Source organism: Ursus arctos, unplaced genomic scaffold (genome assembly GCF_023065955.2).
Source record: "Ursus arctos isolate Adak ecotype North America unplaced genomic scaffold, UrsArc2.0 scaffold_1, whole genome shotgun sequence".
Taxonomy (NCBI): Eukaryota; Metazoa; Chordata; class Mammalia; order Carnivora; family Ursidae; genus Ursus; species Ursus arctos.
The window spans coordinates 31,990,464-32,010,280 of record NW_026622763.1 but is presented as its reverse complement, the minus strand read 5'-3'; the positions used below and the strand labels follow the sequence as shown (position 1 = coordinate 32,010,280).

Genomic DNA, 19,817 nt, shown 5'->3' with positions numbered 1-19,817 from the left:
GAAAATAGATGTCTAGAGTTAGAATTAGCCCAGGTGTGAGTGATTAGCCAAATGAGCAAATAATTTTAAAGTTATCAGTAACAGACTGCCAGAAGGGTTCACATGCATTTCAGGGTGAAATCCTGACATTTTACTTTCCCATATTCAAAACCCATTCTTCCTTACAATCCCTTCCTCTCCTGGACTTGCCCCTCCCTTCAGCTTCCTTCCATCTCCTGCAAAACTGGCCCCAACTCCTGGGCTTAGCTGTCTCACCTGGAAGAGGGTCAGGCTTTGTTCTTGTTTGCTTTTGTTTCTGCCCATTTCCACTCCTCCAACTCTGCCACAACACTCCCCCAAAAGTATTCCATTAGCATTGTTTAAATGGATACATGTAGATTACACATATATTTCACCTGCTTTTTAGAATATAAATCCTTTAGTGATTAGAAACATTTAATTATAAAAATGTGGTCTTGGGACCTACTTTCTAATTTCCTTTTTGTAAAATTTTTCTCAAGTTCCAGTCATAGTCACATTGTTTGCACTAGCTTCCAGGTTCATCCATCATAGGGCTTTCAATAATTTCTGCCCTCTATTTCTCTATTCAGAACAAACAAGTTTCCTTCTTTCTTTCCTCTGCCAAAAGTTTGACAACTTTTAAAAAGTTTAAGTCTTTTTTCAGAATCCCATGAACTATTTTTAATTCCATCACACTGAGGTTAGCACAAACACACTAATGGCTCAACTGCTCAGAAATGTGAGATGTATTCAAATGTACGTACACACTGCAAAACACAATATAAAACCACAACCATAAACACATGCAGCCATCAAAACAGAAGTTGCCAATCTAAACCTGACTGGCTGTTTCTAGGTTTTTCTGTTACCTATTTACTACTTCTTTACTTAGGACCAGCACGACCCCATAAGGAATTCACAGCCAATGCCTAAGATTTAAGAACAATCCGTGAGAAACGAGGGAAAGGGAGAGAAAGATTTTCAATTTCACAATCAAAATCACAAAGTTGATAGACCATCTAGATCTGTGGCTGCAAATTAAGAAGAGATCACCATCATTTAACTTTAGCAACGATTGTGAAGAGTAACATGGGAAGAACTCTACTTATAAGACCATCTCTCCCTCTCTCCATTCCACCTGGACCTCAGTCACTCTGCCACCTGAGGCCAATGCTGCGGCCTCTCAAACTTCCATGTGCCTCGCATCACCTGTGATCTGTGAAAGGCCGACTCTGCTTTGGGGGGGGGGGGGGGGGGGGACGGGCAGCACCTGCAATACTGCGTTCTAGCAAGCCTCCAGGAGCCAGTTACTGCTGCGAGCCTGGGGACCACACTCTGAGTAACAAACATACAGATTTCAGCATCTAGGAACTTCATAATCACTGGAGTTATAATAAAAGTTTCCAAAATGCAGCTATAGAGGATTAGCTCCGTTTCTTTTATTAAAGGCAAGCTTCTTAGGAAGAAACAAGGGTCTTTTCTCTGAGAGCATTAACACTGATAGTTTCCGAAATATATCAGAAACTGGTAACGTGGGTTGCCTTGAGGAAGAAAGTGGCCCACTGGAGGAGGCGAGCAGAGAGTTTCACTGAATATTCTTTTGCAGCTTTTAAATGTTAAACCACGGCAGTGATTACCTATTCAGAAAACAAATTGTATTTCAAAATTTAAAGCATTTCATAGGAGATTCTGGAAGCTCAATAAACGTTAACTCAAATTAATCCCTTCCCAGGAAAGTAAGTGGGAGGCCCAGGAGACCACTTACCTTAAATAACTGAGCATTCTTCTTCAAAGAGGGAATATCTCTTAGTTCAACCACCTTCGTGGACCATGCCAATGTTACATTTTTATCATAACAACATTTTTCAACCCAATTACTCTTCTCCAGCTCTGGAAGGACCCCATAGCATACCTTGATTCAAAAAGAGCTATGTGCACCCTAGTAACTCGGGTCCTACTGCTGGGAACAGGGATCAAAGCAGAGAACTTTCTATCACCTCAACCTCTGATCTGTAAATTTGAGAATCGGGCCTATTTGCACTATCATTGTTGTTATGAACATCATGCAAGTTGGTGTTTTAGATCTTTTTAGAAGCTAACTGCAGCTGAAATCAGAAACCAAAGGCAGGAATGGGGGAGAATGTGTGTGACAGTGTGTGCTCCTGGGTGTGTCCTCACAGGAGTGACCCCACCGCTGACCTTTAGAGTAAACATTAACCTGACCCATACTGACCCCGTCCCCCGGCCCCCTCTCAGGCACGGGCTCCACAGCAAACACATTCTTCTGTAACTTGGTCATGACTCAGCTCCAGGACGCTCTGAAAGTGCTCATGGCTTTTGCAACTTCTGAATTGATATTCATCCGTAAACCCTTAAATGCTTGTTTGGGCTCTCATTTTCACTGCATCACCATCCTGTTGATGCTTTCTTCCCCACACCTCTCACTTCCGCCCCCCTCCTTCACCCACAGTGCGGTCACCCTGGTCTGGATCTTCAGCCCCCACTCCAGGGCCCCATCCTGTCGCTTGCAGGTATAGCCTATGCTTAGAACGGAGCAAGGTGAAGGGTCAAAGACAGACAAACCCACATCGTCGCCTGGCCTCAAAGAGCTAGGACAGCAGCCCAGCAGCTGTGTCTGAAGAAGCGGAGTCAGGCATGCTGAGTTCCAGTCTCACGTCTGCTAAATAAGAAGACAAGGCAATGACAGGGAGAGGACCAAGTAACACTGGGGTAGAGTAGGGAGGCTCCAGCAGCACAGGGGATCTCCCTAACTCTCTACAGACCCCTCCCCCGGCAAAACCACAGATACAGCCCAGAACCAGCACGAACTCCCAGCAGCACAGGCGTGGGCCTGGCGGAGCGGATGGCCAGAACCAGGCCCAGCCAAGGACCCAGCCAAGAGGGCTGCGGTTCCAGCAGGAATGTCTGTGCCAAGCAGGAAATGCAAAAAACTCAGAATTATGAGCCAAAAATACCTTGCGAGGGTTGTGGCGAGAATGTCGTTCTGCTCACGTCGGTGCTCTCGCCCAGGGCTTGAGCTTGTGTGGCTGGCTTCTGACCTGCGAGGCGGTGCCCACGCCGGCAACGGGCTGGGCACTGAGAGCCCCCGAGCGGGGCCTGCCGGTTAAAAGGGAGGACCTACAGCTGCACAGGGCCGCAGAAAGTAGTTACGGCTGCCAAAGGGCCATTCCCCCGACTCCAAACTCGCACGAGTGCCTCCTGCATCACAGCTCGACGAAAAGCAATGGTAACTGGGCAGGCATTGCCTCTAAAGCCAATCTCCTCCCTGCTTAGTGTTCTGTAGCCGCTCTGATGTTCCTTGAACAAATCAGGTAAGTTGCCACCCCAGGACCTTGGTTCCCTCTGCCTAGAAGGCTCTTCCATAGGTACCCTTACGGCTCTTTTGTCTCTCCTCCACTCTTCACTCAAATGCCTCAGTTAGCCTTACAAATCCCCTCCTCCAGCACCTCAGCACTTTTCCCTTTTCCTGCCTTTATTTTTTTAAGGGGGGGGGGGAGAGGGAGAGAGAGAATGTTAAGCAGACCCCAGGTCCGGCACAGAGCCCAGTGTGGGCCTCAATCCCACAACCCTGAGATCATGACCTGAGCCAAAACCAAGAGTCAGACGCCCAACCGACTGAGCCCCCCAGGCGCCCCTCTTTATTTTTCTTCCAAGCACTTATCACACTGACATTCTGTATGTTTCACCGATGTATTTGTTTATTGTCTCCTTCGCCAGAAGCACATGTGCTGAGAGTCTAGGAAGACGAAAAGAACTTTCAAGAGAGAAAAATGATATTATAAGCAAAAACCACAAATGCCCATTATGCCCTCTTCCTTCTTCTCATTACTCAGCCATTCCCGATTTTAAGATGTAGATTGAGAGACATCCTTCTTCAAGTTCCCCTTCACGTGTTTCTGCTTCCCTGGTCCCCCCTTTCTCCAGACTCCCACAGCACTGTCTATTTATGCAAAACTTCACTCTAAACCAGTAGCACCTGCATCACTGGGTGACTGGAGGAGGAGATGAGTGAGTTCGTGGTTAGAAAAGCTCCAAGACAGTGCTTGGTGCTATTAATTACCCAGTAAATCATCGCCATCGTTATCATTTAGCATATGTATCGTGTCGCATATACTGAGTAAAGTCTTACTTCTACAGCTAGACGATAAGCAAACTGAAGGCAAAGATCTTATTCTATATTTTGAAATCTCCCAGAGTACTTAACCCGGTTTCTAATAACTATTTGTCAGCTGGTTGAAAACGAAGGATTTCCACTTTTAAAGATCTGTTTGAAACCCCTCCGAACCTCTATTTAAACAGTGATTCTAATCCTTTGCCTCTTCCAGGACTGACCTGGTGTGTAAATACAGCAAATCCTTGAAAATGGCATTTATAATAGGAACTTTGCTATTCCATGAATAGCAAAGCCAAAATACTATATGAAAGATCAAACAAATATTGACTCAAAAGAATTTTCCCCAAGGCAACTGTTATAGTCTTATCTTGAATAGAATGTTTGCAGTTAATTAAGTATTGCTGTGGTCTCAGCAAAATCCCAGGCAGACCCTGCCAGACTAAGTTTTATGTTCCCATCATCTTATCACTATTTACAAGTCCCTCTCCCCGCACCCCCTCACCTCTCACTACCGCTAATGCTGCGTGTGGGATTAAATGATAAGTAAGTCATACACCTTTTATCCATGGACAAAAGATAATGGAATTTCAGTGCCAAAGATTCCATTTACCTATCTCACAGCAAATATGCTCTGTCTTTACCCTCCCAGAAATCCATCAGGCTGAATCTATTACTACCTGTTGACTTCTTAGAAATGTATGAAACAGTAGACCCGTGTAGAGATGGGCATTCACTGGTTTCACGGAACATAACTCTCTACACCAAATACTGACGAGAGTTCACCAACCGTGAAACCTGCTAGCGCCCATGAGCCTCAAAATTCACCTCAAACTCAGATTCTTCTGTGCAGGGACTGGGCTGATTGCTAGCTTACACTGGGGTGTCTAAAATGTGGAGGAGGTCATTTATGATGGGGAGAAGCCAACAAAAGTCATTCACAACCTTTCTCCCTTCCCTCCAGCCTTATTTACCAAGTGCTTTACGTGATGACGTCATAGTTCCTCCATGGGATAGGCACCATTCTATGCACTGGAAATACAGAGGAAATAAACCCTACTCATGCCCTCAGGAAAGTGATATTCTAGTCAAAGAGAGAGATCAACAGTAAGTAAAATGTATACAGTTGGCCCTTGAACTACAACAGGTTTGAACTTCTTGGGTCCACTTACATGTGGATTTTTTTCAATACAGTACAGTGCTATAAATGTATTTTCTCTTCCTTATGATTTTCTTGATCTTTTCTCTAGCTTACTTTATTGTAAGAACACAGGATACGATACATGTAACATACAAAATACGTGGGAATCGACTGCTTGTGCTATCAGTAAAGCTTCTGGCCAACAGTAGGCTATTAGTAGTTAAGTTGTAGGGCAGTCAGAAGTTATACATGGATTTTCAGCACAGGGCTTGGGGCTCCTAACCCCCATGTTGTTCAAGAATCAACTGTACCAGGGTGCCTGAGTGGCTCAGCCATTTAGCGGCTGCCTTCGGCTCAGGTCATGATCTCAGGGTCCTGGGATCGAGCCCCACATTAGGTTCCCTGCTCCACAGGAAGCCTGCTTCTCCCTCTCCCACTCCCCCTGCTTGTGTTCCCTCTCTCGCTGTCTCTCTCTGTCAAATAAATAAATAAAATCTTAAAAAAAAAAAAAAAGAATCAACTGTACTGTGTTAAATATTGATAAGTGCTCAGAAGAGAGAACCCAAAAAATAGGGAAGCAGGATATAAAATGTTACAGGGCCAGAAAGAGGGGTGAAACTACAGAGGGGTAGCCAAGAACATCCTCAGTGAGAAGCTTGTATTTGAGTCTGAAGGGTGTCAGGGAGCCAGCCTTGCAGATAGATGAGGAAGAGCATTCAAGGCAGCATTCAATACAAAGGTCCTGTGGCAGATCACGGCTGGCATGTTGGGGGAACAGCAAGGAAGCCAGTGTGGCTGGAGCCTAACATTCATGGGGACAGATGCAAGAAATAAAATCCAAGAGGAGCAGGGACCGAGATGTATGCTTCCAAAACATATACCTCTTTATCAATCACAGAGATATCAATCACCCATTTACCAAATTTTCATATACTCAAAATGCTGCAGTGGTTATTTTTCAAAAAAATGCTTATCGCTAGATTTTCAAGAGAACAAAAAGAAAAGAAAAAGCCAATGTACAAAAGAAAAGAAAAAGAAGGCCAGCATATTTGCCTGGGGAAAAAAAAAATCCCAGGTTTCCATTAATAAAAATGAAAACTGTCTGTTGCTTCTTGTCTGTAAGCTTCTATGGAACTGGGACCAAGCATCACAATAGAGAACACAGCTTAGCACCACGGGCAACTGGATGAGCAACAATGCTATAAAAGGATGTCACGCTGGTGTAAAAGAATAACATGCAGAATTACAGGAGACAGGAGCATTGAAATTTACCACAGGGACGTTTTTTTAAATGTTGCAATGCCCCAAAAGTCTTTGTAAATTTGAATGCCAAGCCGGCTAATGCAATATCCAGACCACACATCCTTCCTGCCCAACCAGCTTCTCAACATGAGTAAGATGCTATCAGCCAAGATCTGCGACACAGCAGGGTTTGGGGTGGTACCTTACGCTCTGCTATCTTCCAGTTCCACTCAGTGCTAATCAACCAGTGTCATGCATCATGTCAACAGTTTCCAATAAACAAACACCCATACATTCTAAACAGTTCAGTGCAGTGACTCCACTGTTCTTAAGAACACAGAGTCTGTGTCACCAAGGCCACAAGCACGGACTACAGGGCACACTCGGAAGCCTGTGCCACAGAAAACAGCTACTATTAATGACTAGTCACAATCCTTCCCCATCAGGTTCTGCGAGGCCACGCCCACCTCCCCACCCACAAAACGGACAAACTCCTGTTGGAGGGTCATTCCAAGACTATCCTTAGTTAGAAATGACCAGAAAGAAAGAAGTCCGTGGGGCTAGAGTGATCTACATAATAAAGAACTGCCAGGAAAGAAGTGACTGGAACTTCAGAAAGGTACGAGCGGAGAAGCAACATGAGTGTTGAGGAGAGGTGGTCTGGAACAGCGCAAGTTAGGAGAGAAGCAAGAGAATGTTTCGAGATAGCACTTAGCATTTTTAGAAATATACATTATATCCCTATTAGTGTTCTCTGAAAATGGCAAAGTCTGAAATGTGGAAATACTTGTTTGTGACTTTAGCTTCTGAACTGGGTTCCTCGGAACGGTAAAGTGCATCTAGGACTCTTAGAACAAGTAGACTTGGGGAAAGAGTTTAGTCCGTGGACAGAAAAAATGCAGTGAATTCTTCACTTGACAGAATACATTGTGCACCATCAAGGGCAGTGGTGTATTCCAAAACACGGCATGGCCAAGATGTGACAGGGAAAATCACGGCCACATGTCCCCCGCCCTGCCTCAAACACTGAAGCCAGTTATTCTACAGATGTTAAAAATCGCATGCCAAATTCCTCCCCAACTACCTAAAAAAGCAGCAATATGAACAAAGGTTCATTCTGTCTTGCATTTTTCCACCCTTGGCGGAGAGCCCAAGTAACCAAAACCTGCTTCCTTGCAGTGGTATTCCCCAATCATCTAGAAGCTTCTACCCAGTCGACCTAAGGGGATCTCTTGGGATCATGAATCTAACAAGTCCCTCCTTCCTCCCCCCCCCCCAGAAGACAACCTATCAGGCAAGTTGAGAGGAGGGTAGTCACATACCTTTTAAAAGCAAAGATTTTTCTACCCACCAAGAAGTTTCTGATCAAAGAGGATTCATAAATAATATAAAATATGCCCCACCGGTGGGTAGTCCATTAAATTTGTCAAGTGCACAAAGAAGTTAATAAATTCTCCATTCTAACCATAAAATAACTATTTGAGACACTAATGATTATATCAGAATTCTGTTTAAGTTATATAAAATTTTAAAAATTAAGTGGAGAAACAGAACCTATAAGTAGCATGAGAACTAAGGCAGTGACTGGGAAGATCCTCTAAAACCAAAGACTATGAAACACTGCTTAATAACTCTGTGTAAAACCTAGACACCCGCTTGTGTAGGATGCTTTCTGTTCTGTTTTACGTTTTTCCCTATTTTCTTGATTTTCCAAAAGGCTAATATACAATGTCTACAATCAGGGAGAAAAAAAATATAAAGTTTTAAAAACCGATGAGCAGAAAAGACAGAAAAGCTACCTTTCAATTGTAACCAATAAGTGTACTGGAGGGATAAATTGCTCTGTACGTTACACTTTTCCTGTATTTTCTGAAGCTTCTAGAATGAGAATGTAGTCATTTATAATGAAAACCAAATTTTTTAAAAGATTATATTTATTTATTTGAGAGAGAGAGAGAGCACACGCATGAGAGAGCACAAGTGACGGAGAGGGAGAAGCAGGCTGCCCGCTGAGCAGGGAGCCCGATGCGGGACTCGATCCAGGCCCCTGGGACCATTACCTGAGCCGAAGGCAACTGCTTAACCGACTGAGCCACCCAGGCACCCCAAGAAGCAAAACTGAAAAAGACATTTAAATTATTAAAATGTCAAAGGACTAAAATGTTTACTAAGGGTCAAAATGTATAAATAGAAAATATGATCGGGAAAAAGCTTTCACCACGGAGTAAGCTACCTTTCACAATGCAACAATTTATGTGTTCTCTACCAGTGCTTCTCATACTCGAGCACATTTTCTGCTGAAGCTCTTACACCACCTGGAGGGCGTGTTAAAACCCAGGTGATGTGGCCCGAGAAGGTGCACGTCTAACAGGCTCTCGGGGGTACTGATGCTGCCAGTCTGCAGACGCCACTTTGGGCAGCCACGTTTGCAGCAACGGGAAGGGAGTGGAGTCCAGCCTGTGTTCTCCCAGGAAGCATGGCCAGCTCGTTCGAGACGGGCAGAAGAGAAATGAGCTCAGAATTCCACCTCCTTCCAAAGTTCTAAAGCAAAGACCCAGAGTCCTCTCTCTCGTCAACCCTTGGTGATTAAACACTTGCCATGTTCTTTAAAGGGGGCGGTGTCAATGAAATTAAGATAATCATGATTGCAGGACCTAATGAGCTCGCTAGAGAATCCAAGGGAAGCAGCCTTTAGCAGACAGTCTCTGAACACCCTAGAACTCACAAATATACCAAATCCCTTGGTGGTAGTTTTCAACCACATCATTTCCTACAGTGATTTTGTTAGATGCCTAGGAATAGAAGGCAGTCGACGAATTCAGAATCGATCACTCACAAGGACACAAAACAAGGCAACGGTGCAGTCCGTGAGCTTACCTAGCGCTTCCCGGTGACACTGAGAACACCGGAGCCCAGGGGAAGGCGTGAACCTGTAAGGGGTCAGAACAGTGCCTGCCCTTTGACTCCCAGCCTCTCGCTTGCAGCCTCCTCAGGGCCCATCAGGAGCTACGAGCAGAAACCACGCTCACAAACGCCACAATGCCTCAGGAAGAGACTGCAACGCCGAAGAAATGACTCAGGCCCACACCCAACATTCTCCACCTCGACAGCCCGTCTAAGCGGTAGAGGGTGACGGCGCGGACTCCTTTCACCCTAAGGAAGGCGGTACCTGGCCAAGAGGCCTCCAAGTTCTACGCAGTGAGAACCGCAGCAAGAAACGAACTTAATTAACCATTCAGAAGAGCACGGAGGATTCCCACCAGCCTCCACGTCCCCAGACACCACATTGCCATTTATCCCCCAACGCTGTCATTTCCTGCCCGCGGTGAACTAATTACACACAGTGGGAATTCTGGAGCTGCTGGTTCTAATGTTTATCTGCTGTTAACTTGTTGTGTGACCTCAAAGATATTTCTCTAGTGCCTTTATTTCCTCTGCTATAAAAACAAGATAAGGGAATGACGTGCTTGACAAAGTGCCCTCACAGAATCCTACGGTCCTCGCTACCCTAGAGACGCTCACGGGGGTGGTGATTAACGTGTCTCTTTCACTAAGGCCTTCGGTAAATACGCTGACAGGCTGTGGAAAGTTGTAAAAAGCATGGGATCTCAAAGGAGATTTCCTCTTCTGCTGAAACAGGTTTCAGTGGCAGATGCGACCTATAAAATTATTGATAAAAATAGTATCGAATGCGCGTCTTTGTAAATCACTGTTTCATTCACTGAGATGTATTTTTCCAGAACCATAGCTCTAACAACAGACCATGGCTTCGCAAGTAGAAGAGACACGAGGAAACACCTTATATTTCCATAACCTTAACATCCAGCCCTGAAAAGTTAGTTAAGTAAAATTGGGCTGTACTTCCTCACCGATGAAATAATTTGCTACCGCTGAAATATATGTTTTAGAAGGCTAATTAGTAACATAGTCTGGGCACGTGAGAAAAGCTGGTTACAAAACATTCTGCAGGTAAAACAATCGGTATAATCTGATTTTGTAAATCTACGAGGGCATAAAAATATGCAATAAATGGTAGCTATTATATTTTACACCTATTAGGGCCCCAGTCCTTTTCTTATATATTTATATATGTATATTTGAGTAACATATATTCAAGTTATAACACATATTAAACATTTATGTGTCACAAATTTAACACAAATTTTCCCAGTCTCTTTATATAAGTTTTAAGTTTTCATATATTCAAGTCTAATATTTGTTTCTTTCTTCACTGGTTGCTTCTTTTGGGGTAAAACCATGAAAACTGTCGTTCCTCTGCAGACCTAATAAATATTTTCTGCTAGTTTTTCTAGAATTTGACTTGCGATACTCAACTCTCTGTGGAGTTTACTTGTAAGATGTGGTATGTTTGGTGGGGTCCAAAGTGATATCCTCTTACGTGCAATTTATTAAATAATCTATTAAATAATTCTTCCTCATTGACTGACTTTGCAAACATTAGCACCCTGGCGTTAGATGTAGTTACGAAGATTCCAGCTCACTTTTTAAACAAAAAGTACAAAAACCTCCAAGTAAAACCTCAAATATATATAGTAGTTTCATAAGAAATCTCAGAGATAATAAACAAATCAAATGATCAAGCCATTTCACCTTCATTGCAGGCATCGGTCAGCTAAGCAACAGTTGCTGTGTAAAATCAGGTCTTCATTCAGAAGACGGCTTTGAGAATGTATGTGTAGGGCATATAAGTACATGGTGGCTGAGTCACCAACTGCCGTTTGAATTCTCTGCTGATTATTGGGGAGGGGCCACTTCCTGGGTGGCAGGCAGTATTATTCTAACCCCGATACACCTGAATACAATGCTCCTTGGCCTGAAAACACGAAGTTGAAGAATTCATTGCTTAATTTAGTCAAGATTCAGAACTTTCACTTTCACTCAATTGATTCTTCCTCCAGATATGTTAGAAACCTACCATACACAGTATGTTCTATATAAATTTGGACTTGTTTTTTCCATTTCTAATGTCTGCATCTTGCCATGCCCATTAAGAGATAAGCTCCGGGAAAGCAAAGGCTGTGTTTGTTGGAGAAGGAAGGAAGGAAGGAAGGAAGGAAGGAAGGAAGGAAGGAAGGACGGACTCATTTGCTGAGCCTTGCCCACAACAGACACCCAGGAAAGCCTGCCAACAAATCAACATTTTAGCGGTTCAGCCATAAATGATGGTTAAGGGGGGAAAAAATATATATATATATATCTCATCTCACTAAATGTTTTCATCTGAATTCATCTCTCCTACTAAGTAACATGGACAGATTTTTCCCATCAACTCACACCCTAAAGCACAAGACATGATGATCTTTCTTTTCATTTGCATAGCTACGACTCGTCATTATCCAGCCCTATTTTTTTGACTCAACAAAATAGAATTGCACCATTAGGATTTCAGCATGTCTGTTCTTGCAGTGACTATTTTGAATTGTGCCTTTTAGAAGCAATCACTTTAAGGAAAAAAAATGTAACTTCTAAAGTATACACTTGGCTTGGTTTTAGAACCTAAGCTTTTCTGGGTTCATTTGCCTGTTGCTTTTCCACGTAGGGAAGGAATGTTTGAGAGAGGTTCCTCTGGAGCAAAGCAGCTGACGAGAGTCCTCAGCCCTGTAATCTCTGTTTGTAATCCTCTCCACCCATAAATGGACAAGTTCACTAGACACTGTCATCATCACCATCATCAGTGCTACAATTTACTGAGTATTTTATAGATGTCGATCATACTGCTAAATGTTTTACTTGTTATTTCCATTACCAGAAAATCCTAGAATATATCTCCAACCCAGATCTTTAAAAATTGCCCAATATAATATTATACATAAGTGTAATTTTAGAGATCTTGCTTAACTTTTTAATCTAAGAAGTGACTAGATATTAAGAAGTTGGTTATTTAGTTTCATAATATACCTGCATTCTCATCCATAAAACAGAGAAGTCCAACCTACAAGAACATCTTCCTGTCCCTGCTTCTCTCTTTTCGGTTGGGGAAAAATGGATGCATTTGTCATGCAGCAAAAGGAGGCCCAAGAGGAGCGAGAGGGATTATCTTACATGTTGGCAAAGCAACCATATTTGACTCCTCCCATCGCTGTCCCCGTCCTGCTCCCCAGGAGTCTGGGAGAACAAGGTATAGTTACGTGCCCGTAAATACTAACCAGGCTGCCCCTCCCTTGCTTCTTTCCCAGCATTGCCTACGGGTATCCACTGGAGAGGCAGGCACACCTCACGGGAGGTTCCCAGGGAATAGAAAGCAAATGCCAGGGAGCCCCGGAAAAGATATATGTCCTTCCACAGTATGAAGAGAGATATCTAAAAACACATATAAACAAACACACAGCTTATTCTTGGGTTTAAACAGTAAGTCTTATCATAGCTGATCACATCTGCCACGAACCATATTCGAGAATATCACTGCAGCCTGGGAAGTCTGAGAGAGGCTGCACATCATTCCCTTGCTCCTCTCCACCCTTTCTGATGGGCATTATGGGAGAATAGGATTATTCCCATTTCATCCCACTGAGTCTAAAGTCAAAGCCACACCAGTACATTTTCCCCTAAAATGTGCGGTCTCCTCCCAAGACTGAGGAGAAGGAATGCATTTGCAAGGCCTGGAGATGAGCACTGGGACAAGGGCAGGAAGGTCAGCAATTGAAGCCAGGCCCCCGGGGTTCAGATTAGCCCAAGCTGAGTGTTAACTCTGCCCCTCACGGAGCTCCCTCTTGGAAGCTGCCCTTGTAGGAGGCACAGAGCAGCCCGAGGGACCTCGCGCTGCTGGCCCCAGTCCTTCAGCCCTCCCTGAGTGCATGCCCTTCGCCAGGGGCCTTTGCAGCTCCTCCCACGGATGGGGATCAAAGAATCCTTTGCCTCTTCATTTTGGGCTTGGCCTGTGAATGGCTTTGGCTGGAAGGAATCCAGGCAGCAGGAATTCTTGCAGGTTCCCTCTCTCCCCTTCCAGCTCTGCCACGGCCGTGGGAAACGCCGCCCCAGGTAGCTGCTGCCCTCAGCCTGGACCCCACCTGAAGCGGACGAAAACCCAACCTGCACTCCCAGCTGGGTCACAGCTTGCAGCGCGGCGGCTCAGTCCAGCCCAGGGAAGACCGGCTCAGCCCCAGAGCCAACCGCAACCGCAAGAGCCTTAATCAATAACTGCTTTTTCTAAGCCGCTGTGTTCTAGAGTATTTGTTTATACGGCATCGTTATGGCACTAGCTAACTGATGCACGGTCTAAGGCGACTGCTCATGGAAGACGCAAGATGCCCCATCCGAAAAAAATGATAACCGAATTTTAATAAGTGCTACTATGCACCCATTTTTGTAAGAGCTTTGGGTGAATTTACTTATTCATTCCTTACAAGAACCTTATAAGACGAATAGGATTTTTGTCCCTATTTTAAAGATGAGGCAACAGAGACACAAGTTAAGTGACTTACCCACAGCCAGAAGGTGGTGAAGGCAGGACTGAACCCCAGTCCCCTGCATCCAGGGCCCTTGCCTGTAACTGCCACGCTAAACAGCCTTGCAAACCCTCCTGGCCCAAGGTGCCCTAAAAGTTAGCTGTGGCTTCCCATACCCTGGGGTGAAATCCAAACCAACTAGCACACTGGTAGAATATTCCAGGTCCTTCACAACCTGATCCCTGCTTGTCCCATCCAGGCTCCTGCTCTCTCCCCCTCACTCTGCCCTCACAGTCTGTCCCAAGCACACTGAGCCCCTGCACTTCACCAAACTCCCCAGCTCCCTCGCACCTTGGACCCACCACCTCCTGTGCCTGGAATGCCCTCCCCCTCCTTTCTGACCACTCAAGGTCATCCTCTAGGACAGTTCCTCCTGCAGAAACCACTTCCTGTCTCCAGCCAAGGGCATGTGGCTGCTCATCCTGAGTGTTCTCCCAACTTCCAGGACCTTCTCCAAAAAGCACAGACCACTTTGTGCTATTACCATCTGCTTAGCCCTTTCCACACCTGGCCATCAGCGCCTCAAGGGCAAGGCCTAGGTCCTACTCATCTCTGTCACCCCAGTGTGGAACAAGGTGCCTAGTCTCATCATGGAAACTCAATAAAAGCTTGCAAAATTAAAAAGCAGGCAAAAGGAGCAGTGACACGAGGGAGAAATGGATATGGAGACAGGAGGTTTAAATTTTCATTTTTAAATAGCAAGTCTTCATTTCTAATAAACATTAATTAAACTGCTCAACACCCCTGGGTCTCCAGCTATATGTTCTTCAATTAAAATAGTTCTTTCATGACGGCTTCCTCTGCCAAACCTTTCCTCCCAGGCTTATGTGTTCACCAGAGCGTCTTGGGACAAGTAACAAAAGGCACTATATTTGCTTGAAACAGAGGGGAAATTGAAGGCTCACTCCCTCCTGTTCACTCCCGGCAACACAAAAGTACATGTAGTCTGATTTCAAAAGAGATGGAGGAAAGTTTGTGGCAGAGGAAGGCACATTCTCAAGGAGTGAAAGAAGGAGTGAAAGGAAAAGACTCCCAAGATGGGGCACAGATAGGTGACGACTTGACGTGGGGAGAAAAGGCTTATTTAATCTGAACCAGCAAATGGCTCCTGGGAGAGGCCGGCTCTCAGAATCGCAACTTGCTGCTGACAGGTTACATTATTCCTTAGCCTCAGAGGCACCCAGCAAAGGTCCAGGGCTGGGCAACCTGACAGCACCTGTGGAGAGCTGACAAGTGCCACAAGATGAAGGCGACAGCTGCCCTCAAAATCACAGGCCACGTGCATTAGCGGGGCCCTAATCTTGGAGCCACGGGGAATCTCTATCAATAGGAGTGAAATGGTCTGCTCCTGGCATCCGAGGCTGAAACCCTACATGCACAGATCCCTTTCCCACCGCAGCTTCGCTGTCCCTGAAGATTGGTGTTTCTGTTGCTGGTGTCTCTTGAGAAAGGCCAGAGATGCCGCCAGAATAATGGGTGTCTCTTGATCCCGGCCACATGCCCCTAGAACTGGATGTCAGAGTGGCAGATGACTGGAATGCCAGAGCCAGAATCTGATCTTTGAGATCAGGCCATCTAGGAGTTTTCAAACATTTTCTAGGGACCACTTGGTGGTTCAAACAACAGTTTGCAGAAGTATAAATATGAGAGGGGAAACTGAGGCTGCTCCCTTTGGGAAGCAGGGGCCAGGACCCCCAACTGTCGGTGCAGGGACAGCCTATGAGATGGCTCAGTGGAGGTTTGGGAATTTGGGTTGGACATCACAGGTTTAGGCCAAATCTGCATCTTGCGGTATGGAAGCCATGGTTCAGAGGGGTAAGGTGACCTCATCCAAGGTCATGTAGGCTGAAGGCAGAAGGACCAAGAACCGGACTCAGGTCCTGACTGCCAGAACACTCTTTCCTCTACACAATGCCACCCCACCCCCTTTCTAGAAAGGGCTCTCTACACTCTAACCTCCCCCCTTCCCCATTAGCAAGTCCCAGAGCCACTCCAGAGCTTAAACTGAGGTAAAGAGTAACTTGATGACAATATGTTTTACTGGTGCATTTATCACACACACTAGGGAAAGCTCTGCTATTAACAGCAATCCAGCCCCTCCTCTTCTCCCCACCCCAACTGACCCCCAACATGGACAAATCCTCAGAGGCTTTTCCGTGACCCAGAACCTTCTCAGGATCCACTCCCCCCTTTCCTTTTCTGTTGCATTCTCTCCACACTGACTCCAATGACTGCCTGCTGAGCTGTGATTCTTCAGTCTGCTGGGTTTGTCCCTACACCGTATTTGTGTCTGGTCTTAGAATGCTGCTTGCCACTTTCTAATTTCATTTTAGAAGCCTGCAAGGAGAGAAGCCAACATTTAATCGTAGGGATTGGAAGGGACTGTACAAAGCGCTTATGAGGCACAAATAGAGTGGTTATTTTCCTATTTCCCTTCTGATTGAATTGGCTGCTGTATCATACGCAGTAAACAGTGTGAACCAGAAAGCAGCTCTGCATCCTTATCTCAGCCCCTCACGTAATCAAAAGAAAAAACGCATTGTAATAAAAAAGAAGAAAAGGAAACTAGAACTTCCTATTTGTTTAAAAGTTAATTAAACTTGAAAGGTTTGTGGGGACAATTCATTTTCTTTTGTAGCCTAAGACCATAAGGTTTGCATTCCATTTTACCAGTGGAATGATAAAAAGTAACCTGATGTTATTTTAATTATAATAATAAATAATAAAGCTGGAATAAAAGGTTTCTTTTTAAATAGCAAAGTACAAATGGAAGCATATGTACCATGCAATTCTGACTTGACTTATAAAATAAAAACTGTAAACTTTGTTAAGGTGTGTGCCTATTTCATTGCTTTTGTCAGTACCACTTTCATTCTTTTCTGGAAAGATGACTTCACAGCAAGCATAAAGGTAGGACTTTATATGCATCCTAGTGAATCTCCCGAATTGACAAGATTAAAACGGGATACGCTCTTTACAAAGAAAATTCGAAGTACAATGAAACAGAGCAGGAGGCCTCCTGCAAGCTCTCTGGATAACTCGGACGTGGAGCTGGATAATGTCCCCATCCTTGTCAGTTCCACGTCATAAACACCTACCAGAATGACAATGCCTAGTGGTCTTCACAGCCAAGAGAAAGCAGGACTCCTAGATGAGTCATACTGAAGACAAGTACCGAGGCTGGTGTTATACGACCAGACACAACAAATGGAGCCAAGAAGTGGGCTAAATATGGACTGCCTCCCTACAGAAAATGTTGGGGGGCGGTGCACAGGTGTGTGTGTGTGCAATAAAGCATTTCAGAAAAAGAAGAGCTGCCGATGAGAGAGCAGAGCAACTGTTGAATAGGTAAGAGGTCACTCCTATTGAAAAATGTGGAGTTGGATAAAAGGATTTCCAAGCCTCCAGTTCTAAAATTCCTTGATTCTATGGAGTAAAAAGTGAATGTTCCATTAGCAAACTAAGACCCAAAACCCCAAGGGGGAAACCCACATCCGTTACCCGTTTCCTTCTGACAGGTCACCCTGGATGAGAACCACTTGCAGGAATATTAAACTTCCTGTTTCCTATCTGTCTTCCCCAAGACTTCTCCATGAGCACCCGCCCCCTGAAGACGTGGTGTGTGTTTAAGTCATCTTTGTGACCCCAGCATGGTACCTGACGCATATAATGGACAGCCAAACATACAGAAAGGCAGGATGGAAAAGCTAGCAGGGAAAATTTAAGTTTTATTTTTAAGTAATGAATGCTTATATCCTAGAAAGCATTAATCAAACTCCTTGGCACCTAGCTGTCCCGTAAGTAGATTGTTCAATTAAAATACTTTTTTTCTATTAACTACCAGGCCAAACCTTCAAATGCACGGGAAAAAGGGAATTTTTGTTTGTTCTTTCCCTAGGAGAAACCAATCAGCAACTCCTACTCCATCACTCAGATTCTTAGAGTATAAAAAGCGTCATCAAAAAATATAAATAATTGGCCACCTTGTTAATCGGGAACTTAACATAGGAACAAGGCCAGGATATCTGCTCTCAGCACTTCTAGTCAACATTGTATTTTTGCTCCCAGCCAAGGCAATTAGGCAAGAAAGAGAAATAAAAAGCATCTGTATTGGAAAGAAGTACAACTACCTCTCTTTGCAGATGACATTATCTTCTCTATAGAAAATTCAAAGGAACTCACTAGAACACTATTAGAGCCAGTCACCAAGTTCAGCAAGGTTTCAGGATACGTGATCGAAACACGAGATTCCGTGCATTTTTATGCACTACCAACCAACAACTTAAAAATGAAATTAAAACAATTGTACCAGAAAAAAATCAAATATTCGGTAATAAATTTAACAAAAGAAATACAAGACTTGAACACTGAAAGTTACCAAACACCACTAAAAGAAATTAAAGAATACCTAAACAACTGGAAAAATATCCCATGTTCATTATTTAAAAACTTAATATTGTTAAAATGGCAATAATCCGCAAATTGATTTACAGAGTTAATGCAATCCCTATCAAATCCCAGCTGGATTCTGGCAGAAATTAACATACTAATCTTAAAATTCATATGACAATATAGGAACCCAGAATAGGCAAAACAATCCTGAACAAGAACAAAGTTGGAAAACTTATACTTCCCAACAACAAAACTGCTACGAAGCAACAATAATCAAGATTGTGTGCTACTGGCATAAGGACAGACCTAGACCTATATATCAACAGAATATAACTGAGAGTAGAGAAGTAAATTATATATATTTATGGTCAACTGATTTTTGACAAGCTATGACAATGGGGAAAGAATAATCTTTTCAACAAATGGTGCTGGGACAACTGGATAGCTACATGCAAAACAATAAATTTGGATCCCTAACTCACACCATGTATAAAAGAATGAACTCAAAATGGATCAAATATCTAAATGGAAGAGCTAAAACTATAAGACTCTTAGAAGAAAATATAGGTGTAAACCTTTGTAACTTGGGATTAGGCAATGGTTTCTTAGATATGACACCACAAGCACAAGTGAAAAAAGAAAATAAATAAATAGGATGTTATCAAAATTAAAACTTCTGTATTTCAAAGGATACTCTCAAGGGAATGAAAAGACAACCTACAGAATGAGAGAAAATATTTGCACATCATATATCTGATAAGGGTCTAGTACCTAGAATATATAAAGAATTCTTACAACTCTTCAATAAAAAGACAAATAACCTGATTTAAAATTGGCAAAGGATCTGAGTAAATATTTCTCCAAAGAAGATATACAAATGGCCAATAAGCACATGAAAGATGCTTGACATCATAAGTTATTAGGAAAATGCAAATTGGAACCACAAAGAGATACCACTTCCTGAAGAGGGCCATAAGCACAAAGACAGATAATAAAGTGTTGGTGAGGATGCGGAGAAATTGGACACTTCACAACATTGCTGGTGGGAATATAAATGGTACAGCAGCTTTGAAAACAGTTTGGCAGATCCTCAAAAAATTAAACAGAATAACCACAATGATCCAGCAAATGCACACCTAGGTATATACCTAAGAGACCTGAAAACCATGTCCACACAAAAACTTGTACGTGATTGTTCACAGAAGCATTACTCACAATAGTCCAAAAAAATGTCAACTACCCAAACCTCCATGAAGTTGAACAGATACACAGAACATGGTCTATCCTTACTATAGAATACTTTTCACCAATAAAGAAGAATGAAGGACTGATTTATGCTATAACCTTAAAAACATTAACCTTAAAATCTTGAAAACATTATGTTAAGTAAAAGAAGCTAGACACAAAAGGTCACATACTGAATGATTCCATTTATATGAAATGT

The 19,817-nt window shown here is 43.6% G+C and overlaps 1 protein-coding gene across 1 annotated transcript in view; it reads right to left on the bottom strand.

Annotated features, from left to right (window-relative positions):
• The window catches only part of LYPD6B (LY6/PLAUR domain containing 6B), a 174,814-nt gene that overhangs the window by 137,020 nt on the left and 17,977 nt on the right, over window positions 1–19,817 (bottom strand). The gene's annotated exons all lie outside the window — the stretch shown is intronic.